Source organism: Canis lupus, chromosome 4 (genome assembly GCF_011100685.1).
Source record: "Canis lupus familiaris isolate Mischka breed German Shepherd chromosome 4, alternate assembly UU_Cfam_GSD_1.0, whole genome shotgun sequence".
NCBI classification, from domain to species: Eukaryota; Metazoa; Chordata; class Mammalia; order Carnivora; family Canidae; genus Canis; species Canis lupus.
The window spans coordinates 70365376-70391005 of NC_049225.1; the positions used below are offsets into that span (position 1 = coordinate 70365376).

General features: G+C 36.5%; 1 long non-coding RNA gene across 1 annotated transcript; it reads right to left on the reverse strand.

The window, feature by feature from the left end:
* Nucleotides 1–1437: 1437 nt before the first annotated feature.
* Nucleotides 1438–25433, reverse strand: LOC119871557. The gene is made up of 5 exons (XR_005357650.1): nucleotides 25382–25433; nucleotides 10339–10481; nucleotides 7466–7555; nucleotides 7263–7345; nucleotides 1438–2193 (listed from the first exon to the last, which is right to left on the reverse strand). It is a non-coding gene; the product is annotated as an uncharacterized LOC119871557 (long non-coding RNA).
* Nucleotides 25434–25630: the final 197 nt, after the last annotated feature.

Genomic DNA, 25630 nt, shown 5'->3' on the forward strand with positions numbered 1-25630 from the left:
GCTAGATCTGAATTCTAGGTGAGACATGTTGATTTTATATCATGATGTCTCAAATCAGGCCTCTCATGGCCAGACCTCACATCCTTTCAGTTATACAAGTGAAATGTAATACTAGTGGGTGACACATATATTTTTGTCTTTTGTTCATATCCTTCTAATTATTATTACACATTCTCTGTCTGCTTTGATAGCATAACCCATGTGCTGTCTGGAAGTTCTGGGAGTTTAGAAGTGCCATTGATTTCTGCCAACCTGAGATTCTCTCATTTCTATTGAAATGAGATTTCAACTGATTTCAGTAGCACTGCCTCTGCCAGAGCTTATTAACAACAGAAAATTGCCAATAAAATGCTTTTCAAAGCTGCAAATGTTCCACTGACCCATATCACTATCACAAGCACAGACAGACACATACACACACAAACACAACCATGTAAATAAAGGAGAGGTATATATGAGGCAAATATATCAAATTAAAATAACTTGGAAAATAAAATAGTCCTTCACAATAGTTCGAGAAATACTACTAGTGCACCTATATATCTCCTAAGATCCATGAAATCCAGGTTATAAAACTTTGCGAAGAAACTCAAACACTAACAAACATGATTTAAGTATGTGTATATTTCTTTATTTGAAATGTAGTGTTCTCTCACAATTTATGTATTTAACATTCCATATTTCAGCTATGTTTAAGCAACCCAGAAGTTTCTTGGCATCCAGTATGTGTTTTGTCATTTTGCAGAGGCAACCTTTGGAATTTTGCTATGAGGCTGGTATACCTAACTGAGTCACTAGCTAATAAGTAAGCTTTGTCTCACCCAACATCTATTATAGCAATTGCATTCCTTGGTATTTACTCAAATGAGTTGAACAGTTATACCCACACACAAGACTTACATATGAATTTTTATGGAAACTTTATTCACTATTGCCAAAAGTTGGAAGGAACCAAAATATATTTTAATAGGTGAAAGGATAAATAAGCTGTGGCGCATCCAGACAATGGAATGTTATTCAGCCCTAAAGAGAAATGAGTCATGAGGCTACGAAAAGACATAGAAGAAAATTAAATGAATATTACTAATTGGAAAAAGCCATTCTGAGGAAGCTACATCTTGTATGATACCAATAGTGGAAGAAAGAGGGGTGAATTGGCAAAGCAGAGGATTTTTTTAGGGCAGTGAAACTAATCTGTATCATACTATGATGGTAAATAGATGTCATACATCCGTCAAAACCCATAGGATGCAACACTGAGAGTGAGCTCTAATGTAAACTATGGAGTGTGGATGATAATGATATGACGATATAGGTGCATAGACTATAAGAAATGTACCACTCTTCTGTGGGACGGTGATAGTGATGGAGGTTGCACCTGTGTGGGGATAAGGAGTATATAGGAACTCTGAATGTGCTGCTTAAATTTGTTATGAACTTGAAAAATAAAGCCAATTAAAAGAAAAAGACATACACACATAATTTATTCATAATCAATTTACAAGCACATCAATCAATAATTTCATAGTTTAGAATAATAATTACAAAGAAACCTTAAAATGGCAATGTACTTAGAGTGAGGTCATGGGAATAGATGCATCATCCATTGTTTTGTAAAAAGCATGCTTCTTTAACCAATTAATTGGCAACACATTCTAGAAATGGGTCTGATCAATTCAACATGGAACATTTATCCAGTAATGGGTTCCCTTGCAAAGTCATATGTTTACCAAAGATTAAAGACTATATTACAATGCCAAAGGTTTTGTTTTAATTAAAATGTTTTAATGCTAGTAATTCCATAACTCGTTCAGAAAACAGACAATTGGGGGAAAATATGTTTATTAAGAACAGGTGTTGCCTTTACTGGAAGGAAGATAACTGAAATGTTAATGCTTTAAATATTTTAGAATTAACATGTAAATTTTGATGTAAATATATTTTAGCCCTTTGCTTGTTTTCTGATTATGTCATTTGTCTTACCTTCTCATCATTTAATATCTGACAGAGCTGAGTGGGTGTTATTTTGTTCTTTCTCATATTCCATATATGAATTAAAATAACCTCCTCTCATATAAGATAATTATACAATATAAACATTCTGGCAGAGAATAAATTAGTGTATCGGAACTTGGTAGCCATTTTCCTGCAGCAATTAAATTATATTCTTCAATTTTTCACTTTTTTTTCCAACTGTAAAGAAAATTTTAAAGCACCTATAATTCGATTCAATAAATCAAATCATTATCATATTTTGTCATTGGTAACTTGAGTTTAGTGTATAGAGAAAACATGAGAAATATATATGATAAAGGTATCATCTTAATTATATTTGAAAATTCTTAACTTTAAAATCATTTATATTGAAATTTTCAATAATTCGGGTAATTATTTGGAAAAAACACAATCAAATTCTTACTTGATGTTGTTAAAAAAAAAGATAAAATAAGTGTTTGCAAGTATGGTAGGCTGAATAACAGCCATAAAGATATCCAGGTCCTAATCTTTTAGAACCTGTGAATGTTACCTATTGAATGTTACCTATCAATGTTATATGACAAAATGTTACCTTATCTGCAAAATATTATTTTGCAGATGTGATTAAGTTAAGGATCTTGAGTTAGAAAGATTATCCTGGAATATCTGGACTACACTCAGTGTAATCACTCATGTGCTTCTTCTTTTTTTTTTTATTTATTTTTTATTGGTGTTCAATTTACTAACATACAGAATAACCCCCAGTGCCCGTCACCCATTCACTCCCACCCCCCGCCCTCCTCCCCTTCCACCACCCCTAGTTCGTTTCCCAGAGTTAGCAGTCTTTACGTTCTGTCTCCCTTTCTGATATTTCCCACACATTTCTTCCCCCTTCCCTTATATTCCCTTTCACTATTATTTATATTCCCCAAATGAATAAGCCAGTCGGAGAAGCACTCATGTGCTTCTAAGAAAGGCGAAGGCAAAGAAATCTGACTACAGAAGAGAAACAACAGTGGAAGAAAGAAGTTGGAGTGGTATGAGAAAGGGACCACAAGCCAAGAACACAGTCTAGAAGCTACAAAATTATGGAAGTGGATTCTCCCCAGAGCCTCCAGAAGGAAGTAGCCTTGCCGCCACTTTGAGCCCAGTGAAACTGATTTCTCACTTTTGGCCTCCAGAACTGGAAGAGAATAAATATGCTCTTGTAAACCACCCAGTTTGTGGTAATTTGTTTCAGCAGCCATAGGAAACAAAAACCATATGTAAGAGTAGAAAGACAAAATATATATCAAATACATATGGTGGACATACTGGAATATTTGGGACAAGTCATTTATGTCTGCAGATTACTTTGAAATGCATAAAATAGGGATCCCTGGGTGGCGCAGCGGTTTGGCGCCTGCCTTTGGCCCAGGGCGCGATCCTGGAGACCCGGGATCGAATCCCACATCGGGCTCCCGGTGCATGGAGCCTGCTTCTCCCTCTGCCTTTGTCTCTGGCGCTCTCTCTCTCTCTCTGTCTCTCAGTCTTTCATGAATAAATAAAAAAAAAAAAAAAGAAATGCATAAAATAGATTGACATGATGGATAAAGTTATGGAAAGATGGAGAGATATATTTAAAAAGTAAGTAAGGTGCAATGTTAATGGTAGAACCTAGATGGTAAGAATATACGTTTTTACTGTAAAATTCCTTTAAGGTTTTCTAAGTTTGAGATATTTCATAATAAAATATTGGAGGAGAATCAGATGAAAATATAGGTTATCATGATCTGGGAATTAACTATGACACTAAGGGGAAAAGCTAGACATGAAAAAATTGTTGGATTTTCATGAATCAAAATGAAAAGCTTTGAGGCAGAAAGTTTTTAAAATGAACTAAGTTAAAAAGAAAAATAATGAGCTGGGAGATATTTGCAACCTGTGTGTTACAAGGTATGGAACCATAACGTGAAAATGGAATATTGTCAATAGAGGTGTTTAATAGTCTCCTAATAATGCTCAAACATAAAACTATTTTATTTAGTATTTAGGTTAATATTCTGAAGCTGTAGTTAAACTTGTGTGGGAAATATCAGACAGGGAGACAGAACATAAAGACTCCTAACTCTGGGAAACGAACTAGGGGAGGTGGAAGGGGAGGAGGGGGGGCTGGGGGTGAATGGGTGACAGGCACTGAGGGGGGCACTTGACGGGATGAGCACTGGGTGTTATTCTGTATGTTGGCAAATTGAACACCAATAAAAAAATAAATTTATTTTAAAAAATTATTTTCCTTTCTCAACTTATATCATTATTTTTGTTATTATTTGGAGAAAGCTATATGCAAAGGGTAGGGAAGAAAAAACTCAATTAAAGGCAATGAGAAAGCTGTTCTTTATTTGTAAGATGATGCTCATTAGTAATATAGATGATATCCTGGATCTTCCTCCTGCACGCCATGTACACTCAATGTTAACTCAGAGGTAGATGTGCATCTGAAATTACATAGTCAAGCTCTTTCATTGATTTCTCTTCCAAGGCATAAGGCTTTTTCTTAAGAAACTAGCACAACATTATCCTCATTTTACAAATGTTATCATAGGATTAGAGAAGTTAAGTAATTTACCCAAGAGGATACAGCTATGAAGAGATAGAGCCAGAATTCAATATTCAATTTCAGGATTTCTAACTTCTCTTTCTATATACAATTTCTATATATATCTAAACATGTATGTGTGTATATATATATATTTATAAGTTATATATATTACATATATCTATGTTTATATATGTAGTTTTCAATGGATATATATATATATCAGATGTACATATGTCATATATATATATATAAAATGTAAATTACCATCAGTAGAACATATGTTTTGAGCTACTTTCTCAGTTTGTAAATGAATTTAGGTTATACCTCTACTGGATTCTTTTTTGTTCATTGAAATATATATACTCAATATTCAAAAAATATATATATGTATGTGTGTTGTATGTGTTATATATACACATATGTGGTCTACTATAAATCATATATACGTGTTCTATATATGCTCATATATATAAAACATATATGCTTATACATATATATCACACATAATGTGAATAAAAAAGGTATGACCTAAATTCATTTGCAAACTAGGAAAATAATTCAAAACAGGTATTCTACTAATGGTGATCAATAGCTTAAATTTTACAGAAGGTGCCAACTCATGAGTTGTACACAATCTCTTGGTTGTAAAGCACAAATGTTTTATTTGTTTTTTGGTCCTCAAAGAATAGGATGAATGATGCAATAGCTTTAAGAGACAGTCTGGGTTCATAGCAGATATATGTATGGTTGGTGTTAATCCCTGTTTAGAACTGGGCAAAATCCAGACACATCTGAGTCCTCTCCAGACATTCCTTCGATGTTATCTTTGGAAAATCAAGTTGCTCTATATTAACCACGCAAATGAAAATCTTAACGCTTTAGCCAAGTGAATGGATTTGTTAGACCTTATTTATTTATTTATTTTTTTTTTTTTTTAGACCTTATTTATTTAACCTGTTTCTTCTTCCTGTTCATTTCAGAATATTTTCTTCTTTAACTGTACTTTATGTGTTTGCTCATTATCTATCTTGATTATTAGCCAGAATATTTTTTTAAGCCAACTAGAATCTGTTTTCAATTTTTGTTTTAGAATGGTAAAACCACAGCGTTCCCAGCATTTGGCCTGAAGTTTTCAATTAGGTTGCAATGACTTTTTAACTTGAAAATATTGTTGTTCTTTCTGGCTGTATACTTAACAAGGAAGGAAAAACAACTTTCTCCTTACTTTGATAGTCTTCCACCAAATAATAAAACCTGACCTAAAACACTCAAGTAGATCAATTCATCGAATCTGGTGGTAAGTAAGACAATGAAAATGGAGTGGCACTAAAAATCTTGACAATAAATTAATTTTGCATGTTTTTAAAAGAAATCTATTATGATTGAAACAAACTCTGAGTTGTGGTATCTAAAAATAGCATTTTTTTCTATCTTTACAGTTTGATTACTATAAAGATATTTTTGACTTTGACTTTTGTAGTGTTTTCATTATAAAGGACTCCAATTTCAGTCTAGTTTTCAATTCTATTTAAAGAAGGTTTAACAAAGGCATGAGAAGAGTTGATTGCAAAGTTTAACTCCAGGTACAAAGTATTAAACTAACTCCTACATGCAATAGTTTTATGTATTTATATATTTCTCCCAGAGAACATAGGCAGCCTGTGGCACAGGGATTGTCATTTTACCTAAGGTTTATTTGTCACTTAATAAAAGACCTTGTCTAAAAAAAAACAAAAAACAAAAAACCTCGTCTTCATCAATTTCCAGAGCTACCATTGCCAGTTGTCAATGATGTTGTGGCAGGAAGCTGCTGCATACCAGGGTCAACAAATAGGCCTCTGTCCCACAGATAAAAGAACACCATGTTTCATGAGAAGAAAACTATTTTCTATGGGGTAAATCTTAATAAAGGAAGACATAGATTCATGGGATTCCCATTTGACTACTTCTAATGCTGAAGCTGTCGAGGTCTATTCTCAATTTCGCATCCTATTATTTAAATCTGGGGGATATTGGAATATATTTGTTAGGGGAGATTTGATCAAATAGTACTCAAGCATTATTACTACGACCAAATGTTTTTCAAAGAAGCCCTGATGTATTTATTGAATACTTAAGGTTTTATTCAGACTCTGGTAGAAAACTAACACTTCATTAAGGAAAATATATTTGCCAACATACTTAGAAGTATGTTGTATTCAGTACAATAATAAAGATATAAGATAAAAATATTAATGCATATGTTGTAGGTATAACTAGTAACTATAAACAAACATCACGCCCCAACCATTTATTTCTATGTATTGGCACTTTTTCCTCATGATTCTCTAATGAAGAGATTACCAATCCATCTAATCAGAGATAAATTTCTATTATTTTGTTCCATCTTATATATTATTATATATCATAAATATATGGCATATTTTAATACATCATTAATAAATACAATAACAACAATCATTCATTGTTGACTATGCCATGTACTCAGCTCAATGCTTTATGCATATATTTTCCCATTTAATCTTCTTAACGACCTTAAGAAATAAGCATTGTGTTTATCTCCATTGATAAGTGAAGAATTTAAGGTTAAGTGAGTTTTTGTAACTTGTCTAAGGTCATACTATTAATAAGCATCTGTTGGTTTTCTTGTGTAATTCATGCTATCACTTCTGACTCAATACCCCTGAGCAGACACATCTCTCACCTTAGCAGGAAAAATAGAGATGACTTCCTTTCAGCCTTATTACTGGATATTGAAGAATGGCTAAAATTGCAGCCACCTGTTCCCTGGAAGAAAAACCAAATGATGAGCATTAGAAGTCAAGCCACTGGAATCACAGACCAATCACAAATAGAATTGTGCTAAGGTTATTAAAAATAAAATTATGAATTTTGACAAGGACTTACCTTTTATAATCCAAACAGAATTGATTTTACTATCCAAAATATACCACGTCTGCTATTAGAATCACACAAAAGATGAAGCAACGTGTCCAGCTATTAAAAAAATAAAAACTAATATGCATTATTGTTGAACAGCCAAATGGATTTATTAACTGAGAGCAAATGAACGTGAACATCATCTTTGTCAAGCAGATATATTATCAACAACTACCTTGTCCCTGCCCTATGTAAAGACTTTGTGATCAACACCTCGTCTAAGAGCATTAAAAGTCTTGCTGGAAAATGTTGTCTCCTTTTCTAAATAAGTTCCCTGGCCCCACTTCAGCATAGAATCTTGTAAAAAGTGGAGCCAAAGTCAATGGCTCTGGTGTGTCATACCCTGAAGATGATTCTCAGCAGTAAAAATCAGTCCTCCTCAAATACAGGCAGTATGCTTATTTTTCCCCTCATTCTTATTTTCCATCAACGACAAACCTTGCACAACCCTTTTTAGTGGTATTGTAAAAATAACAATATGTTAATTTCTCCAAAGCTCATGGGCTTACCTCTAAAAGGCATCCCTGGGGCCTACAACTCTGAGTCTTTGTGAAAAGAATAAACTAGAAATATATATATCAAAATGAAAAGTGAGAAGTGAGAATACCTGTAGCAAGGTTGTTAGTTGTTCAATAAATCTTTGCCCAGGAAAGTGAAGACCACAAAACCATTAAATATTATTTTCTTCAAGATATTAATGCATTATTATCTGAGACAATAGTTTAATTACTTAGGCATAGAATGTCTTATCAAATAATAGTTTATCCATCAAAGCTTCCCTTAAGACACTCATCTAACTCTGCCCACCAAACCTAAATACATTTTATCCTGTTACAAATTTTGCCCAATTCCAGCATCTCTCCACCTTGAAACATTTGCCCAGACCCCAACACCCTATAACCATCCATTCAGACTTCCTTCTTGTGACATATTGTTGAGCTCTGTCAAAGCGGTGTTCTAACTCACTGCAGTGACTTCTAATCTATTTGGTTTTGCTTTATTAAATGATTGTTTTGTAATATTTTAGAGAATTCAACAAAAGAATGTCAATATAGTACAAAGATCTGAAATCTTCCAAGTCTAATCATCAAGAAAAGCTGTTTTTAGTTTAATCCATTTTACAAGCATCTTTGTTATTCAAGACTTCAGGGAACAGGGTAAGGTGGTCCATCACAACCAACAATTCTGAAAATTTCATGGAGATAATATCAAAATTATTTAACATAGTCTCATAGATTGTGAGTGTAGATCAAAACCACTTTTTAGTAGTGAGTTTCAATGTGTCAGCAGTTTTTTAAAGTGCAAAAAGAGTGCAGAAGACAGAATTTCATTGTTATTTTTTTATTTGTGTGTGCACTTCTCACAAATTAAATCCAGATTTTGTTTCCTAGAGCAACATTTGGAAAATATTTTTTAAATAGACCAATGGCTAATTATTTGCCCACTTAAACAAATAAGTAGTTTAAAGAAGGTAATTCCTTTTATCTTGTTATTTTAAAAATCAATTACAAACCTTAAAAAAAGGAAAAACAATTGACTTAAATTCATGAAAGTAAAAAAGCTTAAGAGAATTAAGCTCTGGGGTTCTAAATAAACATTTGTTAAAAACCTCAATTTCAATGATCTCCATTTTCATGAAGTATTGTCAACTGTATTATTTAAGAAGAAATCTTTGAGCTAGCTGTAATATGTAACAGTGGCATTAATAATTGTCTGTTTGGTTACATGGTATAAATACCCTTCCACTGCGAATGCATTAATATCTATGAACACTATACATATCATCTATGTGAACTGATGATATACTGACTTATTAGGTGATTAAACACCTTTCCATATTGGCCCCTTTTCCACTCTTAGTAAAAAGTGTTAATGCAAGGGATCTAAGTTGAGTTCATGGACACATAATATTTAACCCTTTACTAAAGGCAAGAAGACTACTGACATGAAGACATCTCTGCTCTTCCTTGGCAAAATCCCTAAGATACAACATTACAAAACCTACCTCATTAGACATGATGGGAAGTGGGACAAAGAAATTAAAGAAAAATAATATGCACAAATAAGGTCTCAATGACTTAGTCTGTCTTAGAGCCACCTTGTGGAACACTGGAAGGTAACAGAGAACTTCTCTTCAGCTATTCACTTTTTAGACAGCAGAGGAAACACAAAGGCCGATTAAAAATAAAAAGCTTAATACATGCAAGGAAATTTTAGCCTTAAGATAAAGTTTTGTGCCAGCAAAAACACTTGCTTTATCATCAGGCTATGAAAATATCAAATGAAATATATTGATACGCTAATTAGAAAGAATAGCCCTCCCCCCCCCAAAAAGAAAGAAAAAATAAAAGAATAGCCAATGATATTTTCTCAGAGGTATGAAGTAATTCATAATCATGCTGTGGAGGTTACTAGAAGTAGTGATTTCAATGTTGCTATTTATTTTTCATTGTTTAGACATATGAGGAAGAATAGCAATGTAGATCATTCAAAGTTATGGTTAATTTATATTAATTTACATTTGGTTTAATGAAAGCCTTTAAAAGTTATATTTCAATATGTAATTTTTGGTGTAATGGCTACTATTGCTGCATAGTTGTAAAGCAATAATGAAAGATGGGAGACTAGGGAGCATGGAAGCCTCTGGAAGCAAGACTGTGAGTCTTAGTCTTCATGCTCCACTCAGTATCTGACACTTAGTAGGTACTCATTTTTTAATCTATGAAGGAGTGTTCTTGAGGACCTGAGTTAAAGGACCTGAGTATGTCCAATTATGGATGTCAATTCTACACAATTGTTTTACGTAGTAACTTATCTTAGGAATGTGACTGGGAACATACACGCAGGTCTACCATCATTTCTTCAGCAGCAGAGCTAGAATGGTTACAGATTCAGGTGTTCTGAGCTCAAATTCCATCTTCAATGCTCCCTCACTGTATGACTTCTCGCTGGTTCTGTACCTTCCTTGAGGTAGTTCTCCTTGCTAGGAGACAGAAAGAAGAGGAACAGCTGCCTCAGGAGATTGTTGGGGTGAGGACTAATGAGGTGATCCATGCACAGTGATGAGTCTGGTTGCCTGGTCCACAGAGGGCATTCAATATATACCAGTTATCACTATTATTCATACCCTAAAATGAAATCAGAAAGTCTTGATAACTAAGTATATTAATGTCCTGTGGCTGCTATAACAAAGTACAACAAATTTAGTGGCTTAAAACAACAGAAATTCATTCTCTCAGAGTTCTGGAGGCCAGAAGTCCAAAATCAGTTATCATTGGGCCAACATCAAAATCACTATTGGCGCGATCCCTGGGTGGCGCAGCGGTTTGGCGCCTGCCTTTGGCCCAGGGCGCGATCCTGGAGACCCGGGATCAAGTCCCACATCGGGCTCCCGGTGCATGGAGCCTGCTTCTCCCTCTGCCTCTCTCTCTCTCTCTCTCTGACTATCATAAATAAATAAAAATTAAAAAAATTATTTAAAAAAATCACTACTGGCTGGCCCATAGTCCCTCAGAGGCCCTGGTAGAGAGTCCCATCTGTTTCTTGCCTTTTCCGCTTCTGGAGGCTGCAGGTGTTCCTTGGCTCTGGTGCATGTGTCCCACGTCTTGCCTCTGTCATCTCCTTGTCTCCTGTTCTTCTGTGTGTTTCTGGAAATCTCTCCCTGCCTCCCTCTTGTAAGGATACACATAATCGGGTTGAGGGCCCTCTCTGATAATCTCTTTGTTTTCAAGATTCATAACCATAATCATATCTGCAATCCTTTTTTTTTTTTTTTTTGGCTTGCAATGAAACCTTTACAGGTTCTAGAGATTAAGACTTGGGTATCTTTTGGGGAACTATTACATAGCCTACCAAATTAACATTTAATGCTCCAAAAATTAAAGGATTTGCTTCTCCAGCTACATACTATGGGAGTAATTCTCTCTCTCTCTCTCTATCTATCTATCTATCTATCTCTCTCCTCTCCCTCCTATCCTCCCTCACCGTCCCCCTCCCTCTCTTCCTTTCTCCCCTTCCTCCAAACCTTGTCCCATTTACTTAACTATATATAAGTCAAGTAGCTTGATCAAATAGAGTTCCTTTTTTTTCTTACCTACTTGGAAGACTGGTGTAGGCAGCTCCAGCTTACTGGGGGGCTCACCCAAGACAGGATCTGCATCTTTAAGAAGTCCTGTGATTCTTTTGATTTTTTTTTAGCATGATTATTCCTCACAGACACAAAAGCACTGACCCAGACCAAGGCATTTGAGATAAGAGGAAGAGAGAATGTTTACAGCAGCTTCTGTCTATCAATAAACCAAAACTTGCCCTGAAAACTGTCAGGAGAATTTCCTTTATGTTCTATTGGCTAGAAGTGTATCCTCCATCACAAGATACAGGGGAGGCTGGGAATAGAAAAATATAGCTTTTCTAGAGTGGGTAGTAGAAGAAGGTATCCAGATAGGAGATCAGGGATGATTTCTATGAGCCAGCCAATAGGGATTATAAGATACCCAGTCTATAGAAATGGTGTATTGGGTGTGCTGGGCAGAAGAGGAAAAAGAAGTGGAGTGGTGGGACTATCACTGAGTGCCTGCCACAAGTAGGCAGTGAGCCTGAGAGTTCCTCACACTTTTTCATTTCATCTTCGCAATAGTTCTTTGGAGCAAGTCCTAGTATTCCCATTTTGCAGAGGAGACTGAGGCTCAGAAAAATTTAAAAACACACTCTAGTGTTATCTAATACAGAGTTAATAAATGGGGAGGACTGGAATGAAATTTAACTCTGTCTAAGTCCAGACACTGTGCTCTTTCTAGTATTTTTTAATGAATTATCAGACCCGTTAGATCATCTGTAGCTGACTTTTTCCCGAGCAGCCACTCTTCTTCAGATACTATTTTATCTTAACAGTGTGGACCAAAATTCAGAGTGCTTCACCAGAATCATAAATCACTCTAGGGCTGTGGTTATGGGGGCAGCTCCAATTCCATCACAAACATGCCATGAGAAGCAGGGCCTGGCCAACACATTGCAGTATGCAGTTGAAATGCAAATGTGGCCCAATGAGCCTGAGACCTTGTCCTCACCACAGAGAGTGGGCTTCCCACGCTTCCTGTGGCATATGTGATACTTTTCGCCAAGAATAATTGGTTAAATGGCATTTGTTGGTGACAGGAACTAATAGGAATGCAGCTCAAGTATTGTGGCTGACATTTGGAGTGAGGTCAGCCTTGTGTCTTCAAATCTGCCCTTACAGACACGAGTTTCCAAATATATTCCTGAGAGATTATTACACAGAAGAAATTCCATTGGTGGAGGAATTGGCTTATTCTCGAAAGAAGACAAATATTTTGTTAGAATTCTCTACAAACATAGGAAAATTTGGTCAAGAAGAAAAAATATAATTCAAAAATCTGTCCCAGAACTAGAACAACCATTTTTAATGATCTGAAATGAATCTCCTTCTACTTCATCTCCTTCCCCTTGAACTAATCTAGTGCTTTCTGTCCCTGTTGGAAGTGTATAATTCAAACTCATCAGTTTATGTTTTATGAAAGCAATAAAGAAAAATTTCAGCCCCCCTCAACAAAATACTGTATAAGCCAAAACACGTTTAAATTTATTTTGTTCTGATAAAGTGTTAATGATTGTAGTAACACAAATTACCTGAAATCAAGAGGATCTCAGATTATAAATATGAATTAATTCCCTTACAGTTAAAGAATATTCAAAACAGTGAAGACACAAGATAGGATTTCATAATTTGCATATTTTTGGGGTGGATCAGCATTACTGACTTGATTCATCCATGAAAATAAGTACTGGTCCTTCTACCTATGGCTCTCAAGGAACAGGTAAGCATGATGAGACAGGAGTGGGGATACCAACCCCTGGCAGAGATCCAACCCCTTCAAAGTGAGGAGATCTGAAGAAAAAAGAAAGAGAGTGATCTCTTTTCATTTTATTGGGAATACAGATTGGGTTTGGACCAATTTTGTTTCTCTATCACCCAAGTGAGCCTTACTCACTAGACTCCTATGCCCACACATGACCACTTGCATTGATTCCTGGCTAGTAAGAGTAGCCTTGGAAACTGCCAAATGCCCACAGAATCACCACTGTAGACCTCATGAATGACATTAATGTAAGCCAGCCTTATTGGACTTGTTGAGGCTCTGGTCCCCTAAGGTTGCGTGGCTAGGCCAGGTAATGCAACCTGGAAGTGCAAGGGAGTTATTCCCATGAGGGGTGAACTCAGACTAACATAAAACAGGTGATGAGGAAAAGCCAGCAGATACATTACTCACCCCTCTTCCTCTATGGGCACTTCTGATACAGAGCAGGTCTATACAATCTTTCTATAGATGTTCTGCTTTATTTTGTTTTGTTTTGTTCTGTTTTTACAAAGCTATGGCCAGCTCAATAATGTACCCATTGTCCCTCACTCTAGTTTTCCTGGGACTGAACCCCCAATAAAGCATTAGTTTGTAAGTTTTTGCCTTCGGTGTCATTTTCTGAGGAGTCCATATTAAGACAGAGTGAGAATAGTCATATCTGCTCTCAGAAGTACTTTATTAGGCAGAGGTAACAGGGTTTTAGTGCTAGGCATTTATAGTTTGAACTGTGTAGAAATGGACTTGGTAGGATCTAGAGATGGCCACAGGTCTAAGTCACAGCCAGTATGAAATAGAGAAACCAGTCCCTCCTATGGAAATATAAGTGGAAATAGGAATCATGTTTTCATGCCCAAATAATATGGGAGTCAGAGAGAGAAAAGACAAGGTTCTGTGGGGTTGTACTCCTCTGAACTTCTCAAATCACTCTGAGGTTCCCTGAACAGGGGCATTTCATTATAAATAAGAACAGACTAGATTTTCAGTATAAATCAGTAGAAGGCAAGAGGCTGATAGAACAAATGTGAAAAATAATTTCTGACAGTGAGTCCACCCCAATGTTTCAGGAAGAGTCTGGCCTTCAGCAGACCTGAAAGTTTAGGAGAATCTACCCGAAAATAAGGAAATGTCCCCGAGAGCTCAGCCTCACTCACTATAGCATTACTTTACCAGACTTTATTCAGCACAAATTCAACAATAAAGTGCATTACAAAGCGCACGTGAGTGGTCTTCCAAAGTTATGATTTCAAAGTTAGGTCAGCTTCCTAATAGTTCTGTGAAGTTCATCACTTCATTTCAGCATTTTGCATCTCCAGTATCTTCTGGGACTCCAGATAACACCTGCCTCACAAGATCTTTAGCAGAATCAATGAGACAATGTGAGAGATCTTTTTAAATTGCTGCCTTAAACTGCTTTTTACTTCAAGGTACAAAATATCTAACTAAATGTGGCTATTATGAGGGTATTTATCTTTCATGACCAGAGGCTCAGAAGTAATTGCCAGCATTAGTGAACTCTGAGCTAAACAATATTATTGTTCTGCTTCCGCTTTTTCCAGCTCCATTAGATTTTCCATGAGTTTGGGACAGCTACAAGCATCATGTCCTCACACAATTGTATTGAAAAGTAGGAGAGGGTGGGAGTGAATGGGTGACGGGCACTGGGTATTATTCTGTATGTTAGTAAATTGAACACCAATAAAAAAAAAAAAAAAAGAAAAGTAGGAGAGGGGAAGGGCCTCTTCTCCTGTGTTTCCTTCTTTACACTAAGAAGAAAACTCTCCCTAAAAGTCCAAAAGACAGTATCTCATTGTCAGAACTGGCTCATGCCCCACTCCAAGCCAATCGTTAGGAGGTAGAAGTACCCAAATTGGTTTAAACCAATCACTACTCATTCCTTGAGCTGGGATAAGATCTCCCCACCCTTCCTAGAGTTCTTGCTACAGGTAGGTGAGCAGAATTAGGTTTTTGTTGGCACAAAAGTGGGAAATGGTTGTTAGCTAGGAAAGCAAAAGTGACTGCCACAATTTTAAAGTGTTAAACAGATAGCATTTTAAAAATACATCTTATGGCAAAGAGTACATCTATTTTGATGAGCACTGAGTAATAGATGGAATTTTTGAATCATTATACTGTATATCTGAAACTAATATAACACTGTATGGTAACTACACTGGAATTTAAATGAATAAATGAATGAATAAATAAGTAAGTAAATAAACTGAAGAAAAAAGAACAAGTTCCGATCCTTAGGATGCTAAAATCGAACCTAAAGAAAACCTTTATTGAAAGAAGGAGGATTTATTCTGAAAATCTGTTTTTCCTGTGAGTTTGGATTCCCACTATTTTCAGAAAAATTATCAGGATAACAGATGTATCAAGTGTTTACCACCTAATCAGTCACTTCTGCAAAAATATAAACAGGAGTAAAAGTGCAAAATAGGAGGCTTCCCTATTAAAAATAAATTCTGATTTGTAAAACTAAGAGTTAAAATAGCACCCTGATTGTTACAGATTTAAAAAAAAATGAGTCCATGTCTTCGTTTTCTCTGTAACTGGGTTCTGCTGTGCATGAAAGTTTGTGTTGTACAGCTCCAATGGGGGCCCCATCATCTGCCATCGCCTGCCAGTCCTCCAAACATGTCTGCTTGGGGGATGGGATACCTAACCTAGGGAATAATTTCATTTTTTATCTGATGGGACTGTTGACAGAAACGGTACAAGGTTTCAAAGGGATGTGTTTAGGAATTGATAAGCAAACCATTTAACTGTGCTGAAAAATACAGAGAAGAGTCCTGGACAATATCCCCCTATTTCTTCTTGTCTTTATTCCACTTTCCATTGCCTCTGTGTTTGAAAATTCTGTCTTGCTATGAGTTTGTTTTTTTAAGATTTTATTTATTTACTCATGAGAGACAGAGAGAGAGAGGCAGAGACACAGGCAGAGGGAGAAGCAGGCTCCATGCAGGGAGCCCGACATGGGATTCGATCCCAGGTCTCCAGGATCATGCCCTGGGCTGAAGGTGGCGCAAAACTGCTGAGCCACCCCGGCTGCCCTTGCTATGAGTTTTTAATGAAACCAGTATGTTTATCATATTCAATGGCAGACTCGGTCATTTGCAACTCAAGGTTATATTATTTTTTTCCTCAAATTCAACACAAACTACCTGGCAGCTTCTGTAGATTCCTTTGCACAAAAAGTGACACCAAAGTTCTAGTAGCAAGAAGCAAGCTCTGCAATTCTGTCATCAAGATCAAGCATTGCCAACTGATCTTTCTTTTCCTTAAGGAAAAAAAAACAGAAAGAAAAAAAAAGAACAGAAAGGATAGAATAAAAAAATGTGGACAAGGAAACATGCTAACATATTGTAACAGAGCGATGGGCTTCAGAGATTTCTGTGATTCTAAATGCTTGGTTAATGCTACAGCAGACTCTGCAAAGCTATCACTTGCCACAATGTCAGAAGATCTTGGGTGCTGGGAACAGACTTGATTAGCATGACTAACTAACTTTCAGAGTCTCAAAGCTTCAGACATCAGCAACAGAGAGGAGCCAAGCAGACACTGGATAAATAATAAATAATGAGAAACATGTTGCAACGTTCACTTTCAAATTATATTTTCAATTTTTTCTTACATCCACAAATTTCTAGTAAAATGAAGTTATGCTGTTTCATTAAATTATCTAGATGTCATTTAAGAAAAAAAAAAAAAAAGCAACCTTAGTATAATTCCAAATGTCTCCTTCATGTCAGACACAGCCATGCTGAAGTATATCTCGTATAAAAATTTCCACTTGTTCCCACTGTCCTGTCAACCTATGCAACCATTTCTTTCCTTCCATTTGTGGTCAAACTTCTCAAAAGAGATTGTATACTTTTTCATACTATGTCCACTCCTCTCTCAAAATAATCTTTCTACCCCATATCAGTCTGTTTTAACTGTGTCTCAAAGTCCATTGGCCTTTTTTTAAACAATCTCCTCAAACTTTTTGAAATATGTTACTCTTGTTCCATTTATCTTTGTTGATCCGAAGACATCACATTCACCTGGAAATCCCACTAAACTTCGTGTCATCAGTTCCTTCTAAATACAAGCATTCTCCAGAAGGTTCCTTTGACCTCAGCCTTTTTCTCTGTCAGACTGTCTCATCCACTCCTGTGGCTGCAAATACCCACCATTTCTGTGTCTATCTCTTAAATTTTACCTCTCATCTAAGCAGCAAACCCACTTATCACCTGCTAAGTTGAATCAGCGTCATGGAACTTCAACAAACTCCTTTTTAATCCAAATTTGTTTCTTCTCCTTCTAGTTAGCTTCCCCCTCAACCAGGATTAAAACACAAGAGTTATCTTTGCCTCTTCTTTTGAATTTCTAACATCCAATCAATCATTCACTCAGTTCTCTCACCTCTATGTCTGCCGTGATCCCTCATCTAAGGTTTTCACTACCATGGTTTTCACTACCATGCTCAAGGCCAAGTTCCCATTACCTCTTTTCTAGACTACTGAAACAGACATTCACCCTACCTTTCCACATCCTTCTGCTCATCCTTTCCCTGTCAGTTATTTCCTCAATGCACAATTCTGACCATGTCACTCCTGACTCAAAAGCTGTCTACGCTTACTCTGTTTTCAACACAATAGAGTCAATGTCTAGTTTGGTATCTGCAGTCCTGCTGTTAGCAGGCTTTATAACCTTACAAATTCTTGTGTAGAATGTGTTGTTTTAGAAACTTAAAGGGACTCAATGCAGATAAGGGAAAAAAAGGCAAAAATAAAGTAAAACAGAAATAGAAAAGATATTGTTTTTATCGGTCTTTTTTTTTTTTTTTCAGCTGGATAGTGAAACAATTTTTTAACAATGATTGTATTGCCATCTGCTGGAATTATCAGAGCACACTTGAAGCAATTTTTTTTTTTTCGAATGTGAAAGCCTTGTCTTCAGTTTTCAAACATTATCTCTATAGTTTTTTAATGTCTAATTTAACAGCAGATGTTTGAGCTTCATATAAAAAATTAGTTTTGTTTTTGTTTTTGTTTTTAGAGTGTGGGACTAGGAAGGGAAGAGGGAGAGAATGATAAGCCAGTTCCATGCCCAGCACGGAGCCAGATGTAGGCCTCGATCTCACAACCCTTAGATCATGACCTGAGCCAAAATCAAGAGTTGGGCACTAAATCAACTAAGCCACCCAGGCACCCCAAGAATTAGCCTTGACTTAAAGCACACAAAATTATAATTAACAAATTAACATGACTTTGCTTCTATCAGGCTATGAGCATTTACCTTTTATTACTGAGAGTATCCTAGTGAGCCCAAGAATGAAATGATCATCTTGATGGAGAAATGAGGTATCTTGTCTAAAATCAGGTGACTTCCAGAAAATCATATTTTCTAATGCTACTCAAGAATTCACATTTGTCCTTATCTTTGAGACTCAGAATAAGAATTACCTTTTCGAAAGGTAATTACTCATATCCTCTCTGATTTTTTATATCTTATTATTGGCAAATAGCTTTTATTTGGGAGACTAAAACATATTTCATTGTATTGGCATGAAACATTGCCTGAGTTTGTCTCTCCATACTCAGTAGTTGTTAAGAATCTAGTCTCTAAAGTCAAAAGGCATGCTTTAAAACGTGAATCTGACACTTACTAGTAACCAATTAATAGTTTTGTAATCAGCTTCTTTCTCTGTCAAGTAGAGATGACAATATTTCCTTCACATGGTTGTTAGGAAGATTAAATTAGCAAAAACTTTAAAATCACTCAAAAAATCACTTCAAAAATCACTTACTACCATGTAATAAGTATATGATGATTTTTAGCTAGTGTCAAGCAGATTGTTAGAGATATGAATTATTGTCACACAATAACCCCAACAGGTAGCAGTGAGTCTGACTACAGCAGGTTTACAATGAACATTATCTAACGACAGATTTTTATTAGCTACTTAAAAGTGATTTAGATTTCTTGAACTACAATTTACACACAGTAAAATTCATCAATTCTGACAGGATAATCTGATGAGTTTTGACAACTGTTTGGGGTTCACTCAGCTTCTTAAATCTGTAGGTTTATATTCTATTGGGGAAGTTGTCATTATTTTTCAAGTTTTTCCAGAATGATATTCTTTTCCTTCCCTTCTGTACCTCCAATTACATGACCATGAGTCCATCAGGTAGTGAAGTTGTTCCCTGAGGCTCTTTTTTTCTCTTTTTTTAAACTTTTTTCTCTCTGTTGTTGAGGTTGGATAATTTCTATTTTTCTACATTCAAGTTATGGCTCTTCTGACATCTCTATCCTACTGTTGAGTCTACTCAGCTGTCCGTTTAATTTTGGATACTGTATCTTACATCTAAAATTTCCATTTGGTTCTTCTTTATGTTTTCTATTTCTTTCTTGACATTTTCAGTTTTAACATTCATTGTGGCGATCCCTGGGTGGCTCAGCGGTTTAGCGCCTGCCTTCAGCCCAGGGCCTGATCCTAGAGTCCCGGGATCGAGTCCCACATTCGGCTCCCTGCATGGAACCTACTTCTCCCTCTGCCTGTGTCTGTTTCTCTTTCTGTGTATCTCTCATGAATAAATAAATAAAATCTTAAAAAAAAATAACATTCATTGTAAGAATGTTCACGATTGCTCAATTAAGCATTTCTATAATAGATACTTTAAAGTCTTTGTCAGATAATTCCAAGCAGGGGAAGCAAAGAAGCTTTAACTCAGAATGGAATTCAGAAGTTTGATTCTTCCATGGGGCTAATATTTTAATGACTGAAACTATTCTGGTAAAAAAAAAAGTGACTGGAGAATGTTATGTGAGAATGACTAATATGAAATTTATCTTAGATTTTATATAGAGCTAGGGATGTTTACCTATGCACCCTATAGATTTCTGGTAATTTTACATATTAATTAACTACACATGACTCATTACTTATCTCTCTGGTATATTTTATCCTTCCTCAACTTAAAATCAATACCCTGATCCAATTTTTGTTGAAATTTCTATAGTATTGGAAGTATATCTTCCAAAGAGAATACAGGGACAATTTACTTGGTAAGGTCTTGTGTTTCTAAAAATACTGCATACCTCAGCCCCACCTCAATTCATAAACACTATCTTGAAAACAAGATTCTATGATTACAGCACTTTTCACTCCAAAGTCCATAATGTTGTTTCACTGTCTTCTTACTGTGTTGCAAATGAGAAGACCAATAGTGTTATCAATCCCTTTGTAACCCTGTTTCTCTGACTGAAAGCTTCATAAGGAGTGCTCCTAATCCCACAGGTTTATTAATTGCCCCAGGACATGGCCAAGCATTTTATTTCCCAATAAAATCTTCTAGCACTCAGATGGTCTTTGTCATCCAAGAACTTAAGTCTTCATCCAACTCATGGGGAGTTCTTCCATTAACCCTTTAGTTTCTGTTATTCCCTCTTCCTGAAAGTCTTATCATTGGGAATAATTTATTTCATTGGTTTATCCTGCATGTCTCTTTTTGTTCCTGATTTCCATTTCTTTTCTTTTTCTATATTCTGAGATACTTCTTTAAGCTAGCATTTTGGGGGCAGCCCCTGTGGTGCAGCAGTTTAGCGCCGCCTGCAGCCTGGGGTGTGATCCTGGAGACCTGGAATCGAGTCCCATGTCAGGTTTGCTGCATGGAGCCTGCTTCTTCCTCTACCTGTGTCTCTGCCTCTATGTGTGTGTGTGTGTGTGTGTGTGTGTCTATGAATAAATAAATAAAATCTTTTTTAAAAAAAGCTAGCATTTTGGGTCATTGCCAACTCAATAACCAATAGTGTTTATGCCAGTTTTCACAATCTTTTTAAAAAATTATAAACACTTTTATACTTCAAATTTATTTTATTTATTTTATTTTTAAGTTGTCCCCATTTATACCATTGAGTCCAGAATCCAGCTTGATGAAGCTCACCTATCTTAATTTTTTAGAAAGATGCCTCTCTGTCCATTTATCAACACTTATTAAAAGTCCAGTATTCCATCAACACTGATGAAAGATGAAATAAGCTATGTCACTTAGAATCAGAAGAAAATGAATATTTTACTAAAATGCAGTCAAAAGAAGAAACAATTGAAGAGGAAAAAGAAAAAAAAAACAGAATGAGAGGGAAACCAGATTACTGAAGGAGAACTCGAAAGAAAAATAGAGATAGAATTTTGTGGCTGAAAAGCTGGAAATAAATTGAGGAAGCACAGGGGAGGAGCTTCAACGTGAGCACTCTGTGTCCCTCACAAGAGGTGAGGAGCAGAAGGCACAGACCAAGTTTAGTGAGGAGCTGAAGAGATAGAGATTGTGGAGAACTCTGGGAGGCAGACCCATGGGCCAAGGAGAAGTGAGATGCTCAAGAACCAAGAATATAGAAATTGCTGGAGGAGAACACACCCCAGAGACTGGAAACCCAGGTCACCAACATCAAGGTACAAAGGCAGGCAGTGCAGTAGCTGAGGGAAGAGGAAGTGTACCTTGTGGCAAATGAAAATACAAGGTCAACCTTGAGAATAAACAGAATAAACTAAAGAACCAGTAGATGAAGAAGGAAATTAGGACACTTTTGCAAAAAGCCCTCCAAGAGAAGGTAAAACATATTCAGCAGGAATACAAAACAGAGCAGGACTTGAACATGAAGTTCATGCAAAGAACCCTTCAAGGCTTACAGGAAGAGGATGTAAAAAAAGAAGAAGAAGAAGAAGAAGAAGAAGAAGAAGAAGAAGAAGAAGAAGAAGAAGAAAAAGCACAAAGAGAAGATTTGAGAAGAAAACAAACTATCTCATGAATAGTAGCACAACAACATAAAAAAGAGGAAACCCAGGAGGAAAAAAAAATGGACTAGATGGTAGGGGTAGAGAAGAAAAGAAGTTGGCTGAGAAGGACTGGGAACTGAGAACTGAACAGAAAGCAAAGGAACACCTTGTTAAATGAGGTTATGTGTACAAGAAGAGTTCAAGGTTAAGAAAGGTTGCAAAGAAAAGGAAAACAACAGGAAGCATATGCTATGCCTTAAGATCCTATAAATGAAGGTCTTAAAGAGTTCAACAGTGAACAGGAGAACTTTGCAAGATGCTGAGGTTTTGCCCAGGAGGAGTACAGCAGGCTACTGCAGATGCACATATCCTGCCAGCAGCTGGCCCAGGAAGAGGAGGAAAGAGAATGCCAAAAATTTGAAGCAGAGGTAGCAGTACCCTCCCCTTCCTGACTCTACTGTTGGCTAACATTTCCCTTCCTCCCTGGGCCCCAGACTTATACAAACCAACTCAAGGGTCCAGTGAAGACGTTGAGAGGAGAGGAAGGTCAGGCATCTGTACTGAGCCTACATGTTCTCAGAATCCTTGGAAAACTGTTTATAGAAGCCCATCCCCTCTTATCCAGAGTTTCACTTTCCCATTTCAGTTACTTGCAGTCTACTGTGGTCTGGAAACATGATTCTCCTTCTGACGTATTGTCAAAAAGTAATTAGTAGCCTAACTGTGTCAGGATACCTACGTCATTCCCCTCACTGCACCTTATCACGTAGGCATTTAATCATTCACATCTTCACAGGAAGGATGAGTACAGGACGATAAGATGTGTGAGAGAGACAACATTCACAGAACTTTTATTACAGTATTTTGTTGCAATTGTTCTATATTATTATTAGTTATTAAGTTAATCTTTTACTTTGCCTAATTTAAACATTAAATTTTATCATGGATGTGTACCTATAGAAAAGAAAAAGAAAAACATAGCACGTATAGGGTTTGGTACTACTTGCAGCTTCAGGCATCCACTGAGGGTCTCGCATGTACCCCCTGCTGAGAAAGGAGTTCTACTATATTGGACTTTTGCTATGACTGTTAAGTAGTTTTCCTTCCTTCTCATTCATTGTAAGTTCTTTGAGAATAGAAACTTTATCTTTTCATTCTTTCTTATCTTCACTCTATTTATCATGGTGATCAGTTTGAATTTGAAGTGCCAGTAAATAGGTAAAAAACTTCTCCCAGAATTTATGTTAGACCACCTTTGTGGACGATTCCAAATCCTACCACTAGATGGGGAACGTGATATATTTCTTCTGCCTGAGAAAAGCAAGGGAGGATTCCATCAAGTGACTCTGAGACTTTCCTATCTGAATTTTGATTGCTTTTCGAATTTGGGAAGGAGCTACCTCATTTGAAAGAGGTGGGCAAAAAAGCTCACTTAAACCTTAAGAAATTATTTCAATGAGTGAGGGGAAAATTGAGTAACTTCCCAGCCCTACACCTCACAGCATTAGCAAAGCAAAATATTTATTTCAGAAAGTGAAAAGAACAGATGTCAAGGGGGGGAAATGTGCTAAAAAAAAAAACCCCAGAGTTCTTCTGCCAAGAGTTATCGTCTGGAGTTCTGATTAAAAATTCCACTCAGATGCTATTTGTTAGATGCCATATAAAAAAAAAAAGTCACCCCCAATTCCGCCTCCAGGACAGGCTGGAAAACTTACTTGTGATGCTTCATTGACCTTGGCTGTCCATCTTGTTCTACTGAAATGAGAGGGTTATTTTCTCTAAAAGTAAATGCCTAAAACTCTATTGTAGATGTTAATAAATAAGATGAAACTGCTTTGTGTGATCACTATTCAAGGTTAAAGGTCAAAGTTCACATTTTCTTCATTAAAGTATAATCTAGTACCTTGCTCAGTTCAGCATGATGTTGGTTCATCTTTAATACTGCCCTTTAAGGAAGGTAGAAGAATGAATCCAAGGGGGATTCTTTTAGATTAGTTTAAAAAATTGCCTTAATCTAACACTGAAGAGAACTTAAAGGCATCTTTCATTTTGGAGAAAAAGATATAATGACTCAGGTCAATGAAAGAATGCTTTGGGTTAGCTAACCAAATAAATAACATTTGATTTTGTAAAAGAAGCAATTTATGAGATACACACTGACCTATAGGCAGGAATGATCCCCTCCTGGTGTCCATCTGATTAACCAGCCTTCACCGGTACAAAGGTTGGCTTATCGACCTCTCTAAGGGTCTGCGTCCTGGACTTACTCAGAACATGGGATCACATTCACTTGTAACAATAATCATTAGGAAGCCACAGTAATATGACTGGTTTAAATGAGCATTTTTGTCCGGCAGGGCTAGGAATTGCCGCTTCCAGAACTCCCACTGTGGTTGTCCATTGTTGTACTTTTTCTTGGGACGCAGAGGATGGATTGGTGGCTCTATCTAAGGTCTGGATCATAGGAGGTGCTGGCACCTGCCAGAACTGTGTTTCACTCACTCTTTCCAAAGAAGATACTTCAAACAGCGTCAGAAGGAGTTTAAAAGGTAAGAAAAACCATTTTTAAGGTAAAAATTTTAAGGCTCAGCCAACAAAATATGGTATGGAATTTGGGAAAAGGCTGACGTTGCGACTGTCTATGTCCCCAAATCAGTAGTATCATACACTGACAACTTGATTGAAGCCTTCGGAGGAATCTGGGAGACAAAGATATCTTCTTGGGTGATAGGCAAAGATGGTGTTCTTCCTTTGTGGACAGCTAATGTGTACACAAGCGTGAAAAATAACACTGATGCCAAGCAATGTCCTGACAATGGCCTGATTATGCTCTGGGTATAACTTTGGCCAATCCCTGAAGATGAACATACTTTTTCCTTAAGCCAATAGACAAAATAATATACTATGTATTGAGAACGTACCTGTAACAGTCACTTGACACAGATTATCTAAATCTTTACTGTGATCCTATGGAGTGTGAATATAACTACCTTCACTTTACAGATGAGAGAAATGAGCCCAGGGAAGAGAACTTTCCAAGGTTTCACAGGTAATAAGAGGTAGAATTGGGATTTTAACTCAGGTAGTTCGCTCCAAGGCCTTTGGCTCTATCCACTATAATCAACTATTTCTCAAAGCAAAATCCCCCATTTGTATCAATAGGTACCTAATGGAAGTCTTATCCTCATTATCTCAGACAGAAAAAAAAAGGTACATGTTATAGAAGTAAAGGTGTACACACACCTTGCACAGGGAGCAAGGTGATTGATCCTGGGTTTAGGTGCCGTATCAAGATGATATCTGCAAGAGATTAAGAAAATGAATGAGACGTTTGTCAGGCAAATAAGGATTGGGAAGGGAAGTGTGGGCAGAAGAGCATGACATGTTTGTGCAGCAGGAAGCAGATTGGTTTAGCTGGAGTGTAAGCTACAGGTGAGAAAATGAAGCTGGCCAGGTAGATAAGAATCAAGTGTGATCAAGTGTGATCGGTAG